Here is an 18,743-nt window from a genome sequence, read left to right as displayed (position 1 = left end):
GGTAAATGACACCTGCTCTCTAAAAAAATTCTGGGGTGGAAAATCGACCAAAAATTTCAAAAGAGGGCAACCTTCCAAGAGGACAATTTCAAGAGTTATACTGTACGCCCAACTGTTTCCTTTTTTGAACAGAAAAGAAAACGGCGGAGAAAAATAATGAGTTTTACGAATTTTCAACGACATGCAAACCCAAATTACAAAATCCTATCAGCTCACAGCAGCCAGAAGGGCCATTAGCATACAGGCTGCAAACAATAAATGCTGAAGCGATTGTGGAGAAATGCGTACCCTCGATTCTAAGGGGGACGTGGTAAGTGCCACTAATGAAAACGCAAAGAAGGTGCTTTGAAAAGGGAAACACGGTGCTACCAGTCAGTCAATCACACCCACTGCTGGGCCTATCACCTGAGAACATGAGAATCAAAAAGTCACAGGCTGGCAATCCTGCACTCCAACAATATTTACCATCGCCAACGCTTGGAAGCAATGAAAATGTCCATCAACCGAGGAATGCACAAAGTAGAAGTGGTCCACGTACACAGTGGAAAATTACTCCAATAAGAAATAAAAATTAAGTTTAAAAATCCAACAAAAGTAAGGAGACATCAGATTGTGTGGGTGTGTCCGGGCACACTCCACTCTAATTTATAACCGAGAAACACCACAGGCCGCAAGGGCTTTTCCCTAGGTACCAGGGTGGGGAACATAGAAAGGCTGCCACCCTCTGGCAGTTACCTGCACAAGCAGCTTTAAAGCCTGTGCTAATGGTCATTGCATAGGAACAAGTACTGCAGAACTGTAAATGAAACCTGCCCTCAAAATGTCTTGAGGGAGGTAATGGCCAAAACATTTCAAAATGTGACACATACTTTAAGAGAACCCTCTGAAGAACGAAGGGGTAATCACAGCTTGAAAAATAAAAAGGACATGTCTTAAAGCTCAATTTCAACGGATTATGAGGCACGTGCGAATTCAACCACAAAGCGGTATCAGCTCACAAGTGGCAGAATAACCATCAGCAAGAAAACTACAAACAATAAATGCTGAAGGTGTTGTGGAGAAATGCCTACCCTCAACTTCAAGGGGGACGTAACTTGGAAAGGGCCACGAACGAGAACAGAAGGGAGGTGCCTTAAAAAGGTAAACATTGAGCTACCATATGATCCAGCAGGCCCACTCCTCGACCTATAATCTAAGAAGAGAGAATTGGAAAGACACAGGCAGGCAAATCTGCATGGCACAGTATTACAATAGCCAAGATATGGAAGTAACCAAGAAGTCCACCAACAGACGGGTGGACACAGAAGAACTCCTCCATGTACAGATGGAATATTCGCTAGTGAAAAAAATGAAACAATGCCATTTGCAGCACCATAGATGAGTCTAGACGTAATCACGCCACCTGTAGTAAGTGAGAAAGCAAAAGACACATATCCTATCATATCACTTTCAGGAGTACCTTCAAAATTGATACCAGTGAAGATATTTCCACAGAGAAAGGCAATCACAGATTCATTAAAAAACTTATGGTTCACCAAATAGAAAGGGATGAGGATTGGACACACTACCATATTGGGGTTAACAGAGATATACAAACCATGTGAAATATATAATCACCAAAGATGTACGGAAGACCAGGAGAAGACTACTCAACATTGTGTCATAACCTACATGGGAAAAGGATGCGAGGAAGAATAGATACACGTATATGTGTGAAAGAAGCACATCTTGCACACCTAGAACAAACAAGGCATTGTAATCAAATGTGCTGGGATAAAAAATAAAAAGTAAATTACAAATATGAACAAGAAGTAATGAGACATAACCTTAAAGGGCTTTTTCCTGGCACATTCCATTCTAATTTACAACCTAGAACACCACTTCCATTAAGCCTCTGTTTCCCTAGTAACCAAATTTGGTAAAGGAGAAATGCTGCCACCTTGTGGCCGTTTCCTGCAAGAGCAGCTTTAAACTCACAGCTAATGGTCACTTAACACTCAGAAGGACTGAGGGCTGTAAAGGACACCTGCCCTAAAAAAGTGTGCTGAAGTAGGGAGTGGACAAAAAAATTCAAAACAGGCAAATGTTTCAAGAGGAGGGTATGAAGAGTTAAGTTTTATTCACACTCTTTTTAAAAAGAAGGAAAATGGATAAAAGCTCAACCTCAGGGAGTGTTAGACCCATGCAATCTAATCTACAAAAAGTTTCAACTTACACCAGTCGACTGACCATCAGCAAAAAGTCTACAAACAATAAATGCTGAAGGGGTTTTAGAGAACTGTGTACCCTCTACCTGCTGGTGAGACGTAAAGGGGTCACAGCCAATAATGAGAACAGAAAGGAGCTCTGTTTCAAAGTAAAAATGGAGGTACCGTTCAATCCAGCAGGCGCACCATTGGACCTCTCACCTGAGAAGACAAGAATCGAGAAGACACAGGCCGCAAAAGCTGCAGAGCAGCCTTATTCACAAGAGCCAAGAGAGTAAAGCAATCAAAATGTACAACAACAGGTGAATGGATAAAGAAGAAGTGGTCCATGTACACAATGGAATATTAGCTATGGAAAACAATGAACCATTGCTCTCTGAGGCACCACAAATGAGTCTGGAGATAATCATGAAACATGAGGTAGGTCGGAAAGCAAAAGACCTATACTCTATGATATCACTTATAGGCGTTATCTAATAACTGACACAAATGAACATATTTCCACAGAGAAAGACACTCACAGAGTTAGAAAACAAACTATGCTCATCTAAAAGGAAAGGTGGGGGGAATGGATAAATTAAGATTAGTGTTACTATATGGATACAAACACATATTATATACATATCTCAAAAAGACCGACAATATAGCAAGGGAGGTCTGCGGAACCCTCTGTAACATTTTACAAGGGAAGAGGATCTGTACTTGAATAGACATATGTAATGTACAAATGAACCAGATTGTGTACACCTAGGACAAACGATATGCTAAGCTTTGCCCCAATTAAAAAAAAAATTTAAAACCAAGAAGAAATAATGAGACATAAACTTATGGGGGTTTCTCCATGCACATTCCAATGTAATTTACAACCTAGGAACACGACTTCCAGAAAGGCTCTGCTGCCCTAGTACCCAGATTTGGGAATGGAGAAATGCTGCCTGCTTGAGGCCTCTTCCCACAACAGCAGCTTTAAACCCATTGCTAAAGGTCACTAAATATTCACCACACTTGCAGTTCGGTAAATGACACCTGCTCTCTAAAAAAATTCTGGGGTGGAAAATCGACCAAAAATTTCAAAAGAGGGCAACCTTCCAAGAGGACAATTTCAAGAGTTATACTGTACGCCCAACTGTTTCCTTTTTTGAACAGAAAAGAAAACGGCGGAGAAAAATAATGAGTTTTACGAATTTTCAACGACATGCAAACCCAAATTACAAAATCCTATCAGCTCACAGCAGCCAGAAGGGCCATTAGCATACAGGCTGCAAACAATAAATGCTGAAGCGATTGTGGAGAAATGCGTACCCTCGATTCTAAGGGGGACGTGGTAAGTGCCACTAATGAAAACGCAAAGAAGGTGCTTTGAAAAGGGAAACACGGTGCTACCAGTCAGTCAATCACACCCACTGCTGGGCCTATCACCTGAGAACATGAGAATCAAAAAGTCACAGGCTGGCAATCCTGCACTCCAACAATATTTACCATCGCCAACGCTTGGAAGCAATGAAAATGTCCATCAACCGAGGAATGCACAAAGTAGAAGTGGTCCACGTACACAGTGGAAAATTACTCCAATAAGAAATAAAAATTAAGTTTAAAAATCCAACAAAAGTAAGGAGACATCAGATTGTGTGGGTGTGTCCGGGCACACTCCACTCTAATTTATAACCGAGAAACACCACAGGCCGCAAGGGCTTTTCCCTAGGTACCAGGGTGGGGAACATAGAAAGGCTGCCACCCTCTGGCAGTTACCTGCACAAGCAGCTTTAAAGCCTGTGCTAATGGTCATTGCATAGGAACAAGTACTGCAGAACTGTAAATGAAACCTGCCCTCAAAATGTCTTGAGGGAGGTAATGGCCAAAACATTTCAAAATGTGACACATACTTTAAGAGAACCCTCTGAAGAACGAAGGGGTAATCACAGCTTGAAAAATAAAAAGGACATGTCTTAAAGCTCAATTTCAACGGATTATGAGGCACGTGTGAATTCAACCACAAAGCGGTATCAGCTCACAAGTGGCAGAATAACCATCAGCAAGAAAACTACAAACAATAAATGCTGAAGGTGTTGTGGAGAAATGCCTACCCTCAACTTCAAGGGGGACGTAACTTGGAAAGGGCCACGAACGAGAACAGAAGGGAGGTGCCTTAAAAAGGTAAACATTGAGCTACCATATGATCCAGCAGGCCCACTCCTCGACCTATAATCTAAGAAGAGAGAATTGGAAAGACACAGGCAGGCAAATCTGCATGGCACAGTATTACAATAGCCAAGATATGGAAGTAACCAAGAAGTCCACCAACAGACGGGTGGACACAGAAGAACTCCTCCATGTACAGATGGAATATTCGCTAGTGAAAAAAATGAAACAATGCCATTTGCAGCACCATAGATGAGTCTAGACGTAATCACGCCACCTGTAGTAAGTGAGAAAGCAAAAGACACATATCCTATCATATCACTTTCAGGAGTACCTTCAAAATTGATACCAGTGAAGATATTTCCACAGAGAAAGGCAATCACAGATTCATTAAAAAACTTATGGTTCACCAAATAGAAAGGGATGAGGATTGGACACACTACCATATTGGGGTTAACAGAGATATACAAACCATGTGAAATATATAATCACCAAAGATGTACGGAAGACCAGGAGAAGACTACTCAACATTGTGTCATAACCTACATGGGAAAAGGATGCGAGGAAGAATAGATACACGTATATGTGTGAAAGAAGCACATCTTGCACACCTAGAACAAACAAGGCATTGTAATCAAATGTGCTGGGATAAAAAATAAAAAGTAAATTACAAATATGAACAAGAAGTAATGAGACATAACCTTAAAGGGCTTTTTCCTGGCACATTCCATTCTAATTTACAACCTAGAACACCACTTCCATTAAGCCTCTGTTTCCCTAGTAACCAAATTTGGTAAAGGAGAAATGCTGCCACCTTGTGGCCGTTTCCTGCAAGAGCAGCTTTAAACTCACAGCTAATGGTCACTTAACACTCAGAAGGACTGAGGGCTGTAAAGGACACCTGCCCTAAAAAAGTGTGCTGAAGTAGGGAGTGGACAAAAAAATTCAAAACAGGCAAATGTTTCAAGAGGAGGGTATGAAGAGTTAAGTTTTATTCACACTCTTTTTAAAAAGAAGGAAAATGGATAAAAGCTCAACCTCAGGGAGTGTTAGACCCATGCAATCTAATCTACAAAAAGTTTCAACTTACACCAGTCGACTGACCATCAGCAAAAAGTCTACAAACAATAAATGCTGAAGGGGTTTTAGAGAACTGTGTACCCTCTACCTGCTGGTGAGACGTAAAGGGGTCACAGCCAATAATGAGAACAGAAAGGAGCTCTGTTTCAAAGTAAAAATGGAGGTACCGTTCAATCCAGCAGGCGCACCATTGGACCTCTCACCTGAGAAGACAAGAATCGAGAAGACACAGGCCGCAAAAGCTGCAGAGCAGCCTTATTCACAAGAGCCAAGAGAGTAAAGCAATCAAAATGTACAACAACAGGTGAATGGATAAAGAAGAAGTGGTCCATGTACACAATGGAATATTAGCTATGGAAAACAATGAACCATTGCTCTCTGAGGCACCACAAATGAGTCTGGAGATAATCATGAAACATGAGGTAGGTCGGAAAGCAAAAGACCTATACTCTATGATATCACTTATAGGCGTTATCTAATAACTGACACAAATGAACATATTTCCAAAGAGAAAGACACTCACAGAGTTAGAAAACAAACTATGCTCATCTAAAAGGAAAGGTGGGGGGAATGGATAAATTAAGATTAGTGTTACTATATGGATACAAACACATATTATATACATATCTCAAAAAGACCGACAATATAGCAAGGGAGGTCTGCGGAACCCTCTGTAACATTTTACAAGGGAAGAGGATCTGTACTTGAATAGACATATGTAATGTACAAATGAACCAGATTGTGTACACCTAGGACAAACGATATGCTAAGCTTTGCCCCAATTAAAAAAAAAATTTAAAACCAAGAAGAAATAATGAGACATAAACTTATGGGGGTTTCTCCATGCACATTCCAATGTAATTTACAACCTAGGAACACGACTTCCAGAAAGGCTCTGCTGCCCTAGTACCCAGATTTGGGAATGGAGAAATGCTGCCTGCTTGAGGCCTCTTCCCACAACAGCAGCTTTAAACCCATTGCTAAAGGTCACTAAATATTCACCACACTTGCAGTTCGGTAAATGACACCTGCTCTCTAAAAAAATTCTGGGGTGGAAAATCGACCAAAAATTTCAAAAGAGGGCAACCTTCCAAGAGGACGATTTCAAGAGTTATACTGTACGCCCAACTGTTTCCTTTTTTGAACAGAAAAGAAAACGGCGGAGAAAAATAATGAGTTTTACGAATTTTCAACGACATGCAAACCCAAATTACAAAATCCTATCAGCTCACAGCAGCCAGAAGGGCCATTAGCATACAGGCTGCAAACAATAAATGCTGAAGCGATTGTGGAGAAATGCGTACCCTCGATTCTAAGGGGGACGTGGTAAGTGCCACTAATGAAAACGCAAAGAAGGTGCTTTGAAAAGGGAAACACGGTGCTACCAGTCAGTCAATCACACCCACTGCTGGGCCTATCACCTGAGAACATGAGAATCAAAAAGTCACAGGCTGGCAATCCTGCACTCCAACAATATTTACCATCGCCAACGCTTGGAAGCAATGAAAATGTCCATCAACCGAGGAATGCACAAAGTAGAAGTGGTCCACGTACACAGTGGAAAATTACTCCAATAAGAAATAAAAATTAAGTTTAAAAATCCAACAAAAGTAAGGAGACATCAGATTGTGTGGGTGTGTCCGGGCACACTCCACTCTAATTTATAACCGAGAAACACCACAGGCCGCAAGGGCTTTTCCCTAGGTACCAGGGTGGGGAACATAGAAAGGCTGCCACCCTCTGGCAGTTACCTGCACAAGCAGCTTTAAAGCCTGTGCTAATGGTCATTGCATAGGAACAAGTACTGCAGAACTGTAAATGAAACCTGCCCTCAAAATGTCTTGAGGGAGGTAATGGCCAAAACATTTCAAAATGTGACACATACTTTAAGAGAACCCTCTGAAGAACGAAGGGGTAATCACAGCTTGAAAAATAAAAAGGACATGTCTTAAAGCTCAATTTCAACGGATTATGAGGCACGTGCGAATTCAACCACAAAGCGGTATCAGCTCACAAGTGGCAGAATAACCATCAGCAAGAAAACTACAAACAATAAATGCTGAAGGTGTTGTGGAGAAATGCCTACCCTCAACTTCAAGGGGGACGTAACTTGGAAAGGGCCACGAACGAGAACAGAAGGGAGGTGCCTTAAAAAGGTAAACATTGAGCTACCATATGATCCAGCAGGCCCACTCCTCGACCTATAATCTAAGAAGAGAGAATTGGAAAGACACAGGCAGGCAAATCTGCATGGCACAGTATTACAATAGCCAAGATATGGAAGTAACCAAGAAGTCCACCAACAGACGGGTGGACACAGAAGAACTCCTCCATGTACAGATGGAATATTCGCTAGTGAAAAAAATGAAACAATGCCATTTGCAGCACCATAGATGAGTCTAGACGTAATCACGCCACCTGTAGTAAGTGAGAAAGCAAAAGACACATATCCTATCATATCACTTTCAGGAGTACCTTCAAAATTGATACCAGTGAAGATATTTCCACAGAGAAAGGCAATCACAGATTCATTAAAAAACTTATGGTTCACCAAATAGAAAGGGATGAGGATTGGACACACTACCATATTGGGGTTAACAGAGATATACAAACCATGTGAAATATATAATCACCAAAGATGTACGGAAGACCAGGAGAAGACTACTCAACATTGTGTCATAACCTACATGGGAAAAGGATGCGAGGAAGAATAGATACACGTATATGTGTGAAAGAAGCACATCTTGCACACCTAGAACAAACAAGGCATTGTAATCAAATGTGCTGGGATAAAAAATAAAAAGTAAATTACAAATATGAACAAGAAGTAATGAGACATAACCTTAAAGGGCTTTTTCCTGGCACATTCCATTCTAATTTACAACCTAGAACACCACTTCCATTAAGCCTCTGTTTCCCTAGTAACCAAATTTGGTAAAGGAGAAATGCTGCCACCTTGTGGCCGTTTCCTGCAAGAGCAGCTTTAAACTCACAGCTAATGGTCACTTAACACTCAGAAGGACTGAGGGCTGTAAAGGACACCTGCCCTAAAAAAGTGTGCTGAAGTAGGGAGTGGACAAAAAAATTCAAAACAGGCAAATGTTTCAAGAGGAGGGTATGAAGAGTTAAGTTTTATTCACACTCTTTTTAAAAAGAAGGAAAATGGATAAAAGCTCAACCTCAGGGAGTGTTAGACCCATGCAATCTAATCTACAAAAAGTTTCAACTTACACCAGTCGACTGACCATCAGCAAAAAGTCTACAAACAATAAATGCTGAAGGGGTTTTAGAGAACTGTGTACCCTCTACCTGCTGGTGAGACGTAAAGGGGTCACAGCCAATAATGAGAACAGAAAGGAGCTCTGTTTCAAAGTAAAAATGGAGGTACCGTTCAATCCAGCAGGCGCACCATTGGACCTCTCACCTGAGAAGACAAGAATCGAGAAGACACAGGCCGCAAAAGCTGCAGAGCAGCCTTATTCACAAGAGCCAAGAGAGTAAAGCAATCAAAATGTACAACAACAGGTGAATGGATAAAGAAGAAGTGGTCCATGTACACAATGGAATATTAGCTATGGAAAACAATGAACCATTGCTCTCTGAGGCACCACAAATGAGTCTGGAGATAATCATGAAACATGAGGTAGGTCGGAAAGCAAAAGACCTATACTCTATGATATCACTTCTAGGCGTTATCTAATAACTGACACAAATGAACATATTTCCACAGAGAAAGACACTCACAGAGTTAGAAAACAAACTATGCTCATCTAAAAGGAAAGGTGGGGGGAATGGATAAATTAAGATTAGTGTTACTATATGGATACAAACACATATTATATACATATCTCAAAAAGACCGACAATATAGCAAGGGAGGTCTGCGGAACCCTCTGTAACATTTTACAAGGGAAGAGGATCTGTACTTGAATAGACATATGTAATGTACAAATGAACCAGATTGTGTACACCTAGGACAAACAATATGCTAAGCTTTACCCCAATTAAAAAAATTTTTAAAACCAAGAAGAAATAATGAGACATAAACTTATGGGGGTTTCTCCATGCACATTCCAATGTAATTTACAACCTAGGAACACGACTTCCAGAAAGGCTCTGCTGCCCTAGTACCCAGATTTGGGAATGGAGAAATGCTGCCTGCTTGAGGCCTCTTCCCACAACAGCAGCTTTAAACCCATTGCTAAAGGTCACTAAATATTCACCACACTTGCAGTTCGGTAAATGACACCTGCTCTCTAAAAAAATTCTGGGGTGGAAAATCGACCAAAAATTTCAAAAGAGGGCAACCTTCCAAGAGGACAATTTCAAGAGTTATACTGTACGCCCAACTGTTTCCTTTTTTGAACAGAAAAGAAAACGGCGGAGAAAAATAATGAGTTTTACGAATTTTCAACGACATGCAAACCCAAATTACAAAATCCTATCAGCTCACAGCAGCCAGAAGGGCCATTAGCATACAGGCTGCAAACAATAAATGCTGAAGCGATTGTGGAGAAATGCGTACCCTCGATTCTAAGGGGAACGTGGTAAGTGCCACTAATGAAAACGCAAAGAAGGTGCTTTGAAAAGGGAAACACGGTGCTACCAGTCAGTCAATCACACCCACTGCTGGGCCTATCACCTGAGAACATGAGAATCAAAAAGTCACAGGCTGGCAATCCTGCACTCCAACAATATTTACCATCGCCAACGCTTGGAAGCAATGAAAATGTCCATCAACCGAGGAATGCACAAAGTAGAAGTGGTCCACGTACACAGTGGAAAATTACTCCAATAAGAAATAAAAATTAAGTTTAAAAATCCAACAAAAGTAAGGAGACATCAGATTGTGTGGGTGTGTCCGGGCACACTCCACTCTAATTTATAACCGAGAAACACCACAGGCCGCAAGGGCTTTTCCCTAGGTACCAGGGTGGGGAACATAGAAAGGCTGCCACCCTCTGGCAGTTACCTGCACAAGCAGCTTTAAAGCCTGTGCTAATGGTCATTGCATAGGAACAAGTACTGCAGAACTGTAAATGAAACCTGCCCTCAAAATGTCTTGAGGGAGGTAATGGCCAAAACATTTCAAAATGTGACACATACTTTAAGAGAACCCTCTGAAGAAAGAAGGGGTAATCACAGCTTGAAAAATAAAAAGGACATGTCTTAAGGCTCAATTTCAACGGATTATGAGGCACGTGCGAATTCAACCACAAAGCGGTATCAGCTCACAAGTGGCAGAATAACCATCAGCAAGAAAACTACAAACAATAAATGCTGAAGGTGTTGTGGAGAAATGCCTACCCTCAACTTCAACGGGGACGTAACTTGGAAAGGGCCACGAACGAGAACAGAAGGGAGGTGCCTTAAAAAGGTAAACATTGAGCTACCATATGATCCAGCAGGCCCACTCCTCGACCTATAATCTAAGAAGAGAGAATTGGAAAGACACAGGCAGGCAAATCTGCATGGCACAGTATTACAATAGCCAAGATATGGAAGAAACCAAGAAGTCCACCAACAGACGGGTGGACACAGAAGAACTCCTCCATGTACAGATGGAATATTCGCTAGTGAAAAAAATGAAACAATGCCATTTGCAGCACCATAGATGAGTCTAGACGTAATCACGCCACCTGTAGTAAGTGAGAAAGCAAAAGACACATATCCTATTATATCACTTTCAGGAGTTACTTCAAAATTGATACCAGTGAAGATATTTCCACAGAGAAAGGCAATCACAGATTCATTAAAAAACTTATGGTTCACCAAATAGAAAGGGATGAGGATTGGACACACTACCATATTGGGGTTAACAGAGATATACAAACCATGTGAAATATATAATCACCAAAGATGTACGGAAGACCAGGAGAAGACTACTCAACATTGTGTCATAACCTACATGGGAAAAGGATGCGAGGAAGAATAGATACACGTATATGTGTGAAAGAAGCACATCTTGCACACCCAGAACAAACAAGGCATTGTAATCAAATGTGCTGGGATAGAAAATAAAAAGTAAATTACAAATATGAACAAGAAGTAATGAGACATAACCTTAAAGGGCTTTTTCCTGGCACATTCCATTCTAATTTACAACCTAGAACACCACTTCCATTAAGCCTCTGTTTCCCTAGTAACCAAATTTGGTAAAGGAGAAATGCTGCCACCTTGTGGCCGTTTCCTGCAAGAGCAGCTTTAAACTCACAGCTAATGGTCACTTAACACTCAGAAGGACTGAGGGCTGTAAAGGACACCTGCCCTAAAAAAGTGTGCTGAAGTAGGGAGTGGACAAAAAAATTCAAAACAGGCAAATGTTTCAAGAGGAGGGTATGAAGAGTTAAGTTTTATTCACACTCTTTTTAAAAAGAAGGAAAATGGATAAAAGCTCAACCTCAGGGAGTGTTAGACCCATGCAATCTAATCTACAAAAAGTTTCAACTTACACCAGTCGACTGACCATCAGCAAAAAGTCTACAAACAATAAATGCTGAAGGGGTTTTAGAGAACTGTGTACCCTCTACCTGCTGGTGAGACGTAAAGGGGTCACAGCCAATAATGAGAACAGAAAGGAGCTCTGTTTCAAAGTAAAAATGGAGGTACGTTCAATCCAGCAGGCGCACCACTGGACCTCTCACCTGAGAAGACAAGAATCGAGAAGACACAGGCCGCAAAAGCTGCAGAGCAGCCTTATTCACAAGAGCCAAGAGAGTAAAGCAATCAAAATGTACAACAACAGGTGAATGGATAAAGAAGAAGTGGTCCATGTACACAATGGAATATTAGCTATGGAAAACAATGAACCATTGCTCTCTGAGGCACCACAAATGAGTCTGGAGATAATCATGAAACATGAGGTAGGTCGGAAAGCAAAAGACCTATACTCTATGATATCACTTATAGGCGTTATCTAATAACTGACACAAATGAACATATTTCCACAGAGAAAGACACTCACAGAGTTAGAAAACAAACTATGCTCATCTAAAAGGAAAGGTGGGGGGAATGGATAAATTAAGATTAGTGTTACTATATGGATACAAACACATATTATATACATATCTCAAAAAGACCGACAATATAGCAAGGGAGGTCTGCGGAACCCTCTGTAACATTTTACAAGGGAAGAGGATCTGTACTTGAATAGACATATGTAATGTACAAATGAACCAGATTGTGTACACCTAGGACAAACGATATGCTAAGCTTTGCCCCAATTAAAAAAAAAATTTAAAACCAAGAAGAAATAATGAGACATAAACTTATGGGGGTTTCTCCATGCACATTCCAATGTAATTTACAACCTAGGAACACGACTTCCAGAAAGGCTCTGCTGCCCTAGTACCCAGATTTGGGAATGGAGAAATGCTGCCTGCTTGAGGCCTCTTCCCACAACAGCAGCTTTAAACCCATTGCTAAAGGTCACTAAATATTCACCACACTTGCAGTTCGGTAAATGACACCTGCTCTCTAAAAAAATTCTGGGGTGGAAAATCGACCAAAAATTTCAAAAGAGGGCAACCTTCCAAGAGGACGATTTCAAGAGTTATACTGTACGCCCAACTGTTTCCTTTTTTGAACAGAAAAGAAAACGGCGGAGAAAAATAATGAGTTTTACGAATTTTCAACGACATGCAAACCCAAATTACAAAATCCTATCAGCTCACAGCAGCCAGAAGGGCCATTAGCATACAGGCTGCAAACAATAAATGCTGAAGCGATTGTGGAGAAATGCGTACCCTCGATTCTAAGGGGGACGTGGTAAGTGCCACTAATGAAAACGCAAAGAAGGTGCTTTGAAAAGGGAAACACGGTGCTACCAGTCAGTCAATCACACCCACTGCTGGGCCTATCACCTGAGAACATGAGAATCAAAAAGTCACAGGCTGGCAATCCTGCACTCCAACAATATTTACCATCGCCAACGCTTGGAAGCAATGAAAATGTCCATCAACCGAGGAATGCACAAAGTAGAAGTGGTCCACGTACACAGTGGAAAATTACTCCAATAAGAAATAAAAATTAAGTTTAAAAATCCAACAAAAGTAAGGAGACATCAGATTGTGTGGGTGTGTCCGGGCACACTCCACTCTAATTTATAACCGAGAAACACCACAGGCCGCAAGGGCTTTTCCCTAGGTACCAGGGTGGGGAACATAGAAAGGCTGCCACCCTCTGGCAGTTACCTGCACAAGCAGCTTTAAAGCCTGTGCTAATGGTCATTGCATAGGAACAAGTACTGCAGAACTGTAAATGAAACCTGCCCTCAAAATGTCTTGAGGGAGGTAATGGCCAAAACATTTCAAAATGTGACACATACTTTAAGAGAACCCTCTGAAGAACGAAGGGGTAATCACAGCTTGAAAAATAAAAAGGACATGTCTTAAAGCTCAATTTCAACGGATTATGAGGCACGTGCGAATTCAACCACAAAGCGGTATCAGCTCACAAGTGGCAGAATAACCATCAGCAAGAAAACTACAAACAATAAATGCTGAAGGTGTTGTGGAGAAATGCCTACCCTCAACTTCAAGGGGGACGTAACTTGGAAAGGGCCACGAACGAGAACAGAAGGGAGGTGCCTTAAAAAGGTAAACATTGAGCTACCATATGATCCAGCAGGCCCACTCCTCGACCTATAATCTAAGAAGAGAGAATTGGAAAGACACAGGCAGGCAAATCTGCATGGCACAGTATTACAATAGCCAAGATATGGAAGTAACCAAGAAGTCCACCAACAGACGGGTGGACACAGAAGAACTCCTCCATGTACAGATGGAATATTCGCTAGTGAAAAAAATGAAACAATGCCATTTGCAGCACCATAGATGAGTCTAGACGTAATCACGCCACCTGTAGTAAGTGAGAAAGCAAAAGACACATATCCTATCATATCACTTTCAGGAGTACCTTCAAAATTGATACCAGTGAAGATATTTCCACAGAGAAAGGCAATCACAGATTCATTAAAAAACTTATGGTTCACCAAATAGAAAGGGATGAGGATTGGACACACTACCATATTGGGGTTAACAGAGATATACAAACCATGTGAAATATATAATCACCAAAGATGTACGGAAGACCAGGAGAAGACTACTCAACATTGTGTCATAACCTACATGGGAAAAGGATGCGAGGAAGAATAGATACACGTATATGTGTGAAAGAAGCACATCTTGCACACCTAGAACAAACAAGGCATTGTAATCAAATGTGCTGGGATAAAAAATAAAAAGTAAATTACAAATATGAACAAGAAGTAATGAGACATAACCTTAAAGGGCTTTTTCCTGGCACATTCCATTCTAATTTACAACCTAGAACACCACTTCCATTAAGCCTCTGTTTCCCTAGTAACCAAATTTGGTAAAGGAGAAATGCTGCCACCTTGTGGCCGTTTCCTGCAAGAGCAGCTTTAAACTCACAGCTAATGGTCACTTAACACTCAGAAGGACTGAGGGCTGTAAAGGACACCTGCCCTAAAAAAGTGTGCTGAAGTAGGGAGTGGACAAAAAAATTCAAAACAGGCAAATGTTTCAAGAGGAGGGTATGAAGAGTTAAGTTTTATTCACACTCTTTTTAAAAAGAAGGAAAATGGATAAAAGCTCAACCTCAGGGAGTGTTAGACCCATGCAATCTAATCTACAAAAAGTTTCAACTTACACCAGTCGACTGACCATCAGCAAAAAGTCTACAAACAATAAATGCTGAAGGGGTTTTAGAGAACTGTGTACCCTCTACCTGCTGGTGAGACGTAAAGGGGTCACAGCCAATAATGAGAACAGAAAGGAGCTCTGTTTCAAAGTAAAAATGGAGGTACCGTTCAATCCAGCAGGCGCACCATTGGACCTCTCACCTGAGAAGACAAGAATCGAGAAGACACAGGCCGCAAAAGCTGCAGAGCAGCCTTATTCACAAGAGCCAAGAGAGTAAAGCAATCAAAATGTACAACAACAGGTGAATGGATAAAGAAGAAGTGGTCCATGTACACAATGGAATATTAGCTATGGAAAACAATGAACCATTGCTCTCTGAGGCACCACAAATGAGTCTGGAGATAATCATGAAACATGAGGTAGGTCGGAAAGCAAAAGACCTATACTCTATGATATCACTTATAGGCGTTATCTAATAACTGACACAAATGAACATATTTCCACAGAGAAAGACACTCACAGAGTTAGAAAACAAACTATGCTCATCTAAAAGGAAAGGTGGGGGGAATGGATAAATTAAGATTAGTGTTACTATATGGATACAAACACATATTATATACATATCTCAAAAAGACCGACAATATAGCAAGGGAGGTCTGCGGAACCCTCTGTAACATTTTACAAGGGAAGAGGATCTGTACTTGAATAGACATATGTAATGTACAAATGAACCAGATTGTGTACACCTAGGACAAACGATATGCTAAGCTTTGCCCCAATTAAAAAAAAATTTTAAAACCAAGAAGAAATAATGAGACATAAACTTATGGGGGTTTCTCCATGCACATTCCAATGTAATTTACAACCTAGGAACACGACTTCCAGAAAGGCTCTGCTGCCCTAGTACCCAGATTTGGGAATGGAGAAATGCTGCCTGCTTGAGGCCTCTTCCCACAACAGCAGCTTTAAACCCATTGCTAAAGGTCACTAAATATTCACCACACTTGCAGTTCGGTAAATGACACCTGCTCTCTAAAAAAATTCTGGGGTGGAAAATCGACCAAAAATTTCAAAAGAGGGCAACCTTCCAAGAGGACAATTTCAAGAGTTATACTGTACGCCCAACTGTTTCCTTTTTTGAACAGAAAAGAAAACGGCGGAGAAAAATAATGAGTTTTACGAATTTTCAACGACATGCAAACCCAAATTACAAAATCCTATCAGCTCACAGCAGCCAGAAGGGCCATTAGCATACAGGCTGCAAACAATAAATGCTGAAGCGATTGTGGAGAAATGCGTACCCTCGATTCTAAGGGGGACGTGGTAAGTGCCACTAATGAAAACGCAAAGAAGGTGCTTTGAAAAGGGAAACACGGTGCTACCAGTCAGTCAATCACACCCACTGCTGGGCCTATCACCTGAGAACATGAGAATCAAAAAGTCACAGGCTGGCAATCCTGCACTCCAACAATATTTACCATCGCCAACGCTTGGAAGCAATGAAAATGTCCATCAACCGAGGAATGCACAAAGTAGAAGTGGTCCACGTACACAGTCGAAAATTACTCCAATAAGAAATAAAAATTAAGTTTAAAAATCCAACAAAAGTAAGGAGACATCAGATTGTGTGGGTGTGTCCGGGCACACTCCACTCTAATTTATAACCGAGAAACACCACAGGCCGCAAGGGCTTTTCCCTAGGTACCAGGGTGGGGAACATAGAAAGGCTGCCACCCTCTGGCAGTTACCTGCACAAGCAGCTTTAAAGCCTGTGCTAATGGTCATTGCATAGGAACAAGTACTGCAGAACTGTAAATGAAACCTGCCCTCAAAATGTCTTGAGGGAGGTAATGGCCAAAACATTTCAAAATGTGACACATACTTTAAGAGAACCCTCTGAAGAACGAAGGGGTAATCACAGCTTGAAAAATAAAAAGGACATGTCTTAAAGCTCAATTTCAACGGATTATGAGGCACGTGCGAATTCAACCACAAAGCGGTATCAGCTCACAAGTGGCAGAATAACCATCAGCAAGAAAACTACAAACAATAAATGCTGAAGGTGTTGTGGAGAAATGCCTACCCTCAACTTCAAGGGGGACGTAACTTGGAAAGGGCCACGAACGAGAACAGAAGGGAGGTGCCTTAAAAAGGTAAACATTGAGCTACCATATGATCCAGCAGGCCCACTCCTCGACCTATAATCTAAGAAGAGAGAATTGGAAAGACACAGGCAGGCAAATCTGCATGGCACAGTATTACAATAGCCAAGATATGGAAGTAACCAAGAAGTCCACCAACAGACGGGTGGACACAGAAGAACTCCTCCATGTACAGATGGAATATTCGCTAGTGAAAAAAATGAAACAATGCCATTTGCAGCACCATAGATGAGTCTAGACGTAATCACGCCACCTGTAGTAAGTGAGAAAGCAAAAGACACATATCCTATCATATCACTTTCAGGAGTACCTTCAAAATTGATACCAGTGAAGATATTTCCACAGAGAAAGGCAATCACAGATTCATTAAAAAACTTATGGTTCACCAAATAGAAAGGGATGAGGATTGGACACACTACCATATTGGGGTTAACAGAGATATACAAACCATGTGAAATATATAATCACCAAAGATGTACGGAAGACCAGGAGAAGACTACTCAACATTGTGTCATAACCTACATGGGAAAAGGATGCGAGGAAGAATAGATACACGTATATGTGTGAAAGAAGCACATCTTGCACACCTAGAACAAACAAGGCATTGTAATCAAATGTGCTGGGATAAAAAATAAAAAGTAAATTACAAATATGAACAAGAAGTAATGAGACATAACCTTAAAGGGCTTTTTCCTGGCACATTCCATTCTAATTTACAACCTAGAACACCACTTCCATTAAGCCTCTGTTTCCCTAGTAACCAAATTTGGTAAAGGAGAAATGCTGCCACCTTGTGGCCGTTTCCTGCAAGAGCAGCTTTAAACTCACAGCTAATGGTCACTTAACACTCAGAAGGACTGAGGGCTGTAAAGGACACCTGCCCTAAAAAAGTGTGCTGAAGTAGGGAGTGGACAAAAAAATTCAAAACAGGCAAATGTTTCAAGAGGAGGGTATGAAGAGTTAAGTTTTATTCACACTCTTTTTAAAAAGAAGGAAAATGGATAAAAGCTCAACCTCAGGGAGTGTTAGACCCATGCAATCTAATCTACAAAAAGTTTCAACTTACACCAGTCGACTGACCATCAGCAAAAAGTCTACAAACAATAAATGCTGAAGGGGTTTTAGAGAACTGTGTACCCTCTACCTGCTGGTGAGACGTAAAGGGGTCACAGCCAATAATGAGAACAGAAAGGAGCTCTGTTTCAAAGTAAAAATGGAGGTACCGTTCAATCCAGCAGGCGCACCATTGGACCTCTCACCTGAGAAGACAAGAATCGAGAAGACACAGGCCGCAAAAGCTGCAGAGCAGCCTTATTCACAAGAGCCAAGAGAGTAAAGCAATCAAAATGTACAACAACAGGTGAATGGATAAAGAAGAAGTGGTCCATGTACACAATGGAATATTAGCTATGGAAAACAATGAACCATTGCTCTCTGAGGCACCACAAATGAGTCTGGAGATAATCATGAAACATGAGGTAGGTCGGAAAG

This window comes from Eschrichtius robustus, chromosome 8, assembly GCF_028021215.1.
Source record: "Eschrichtius robustus isolate mEscRob2 chromosome 8, mEscRob2.pri, whole genome shotgun sequence".
Lineage (NCBI taxonomy): Eukaryota > Metazoa > Chordata > Mammalia > Artiodactyla > Eschrichtiidae > Eschrichtius > Eschrichtius robustus.
The sequence above is the reverse complement of the archived record's forward strand: the minus strand, read 5'-3'. Positions refer to the sequence as shown.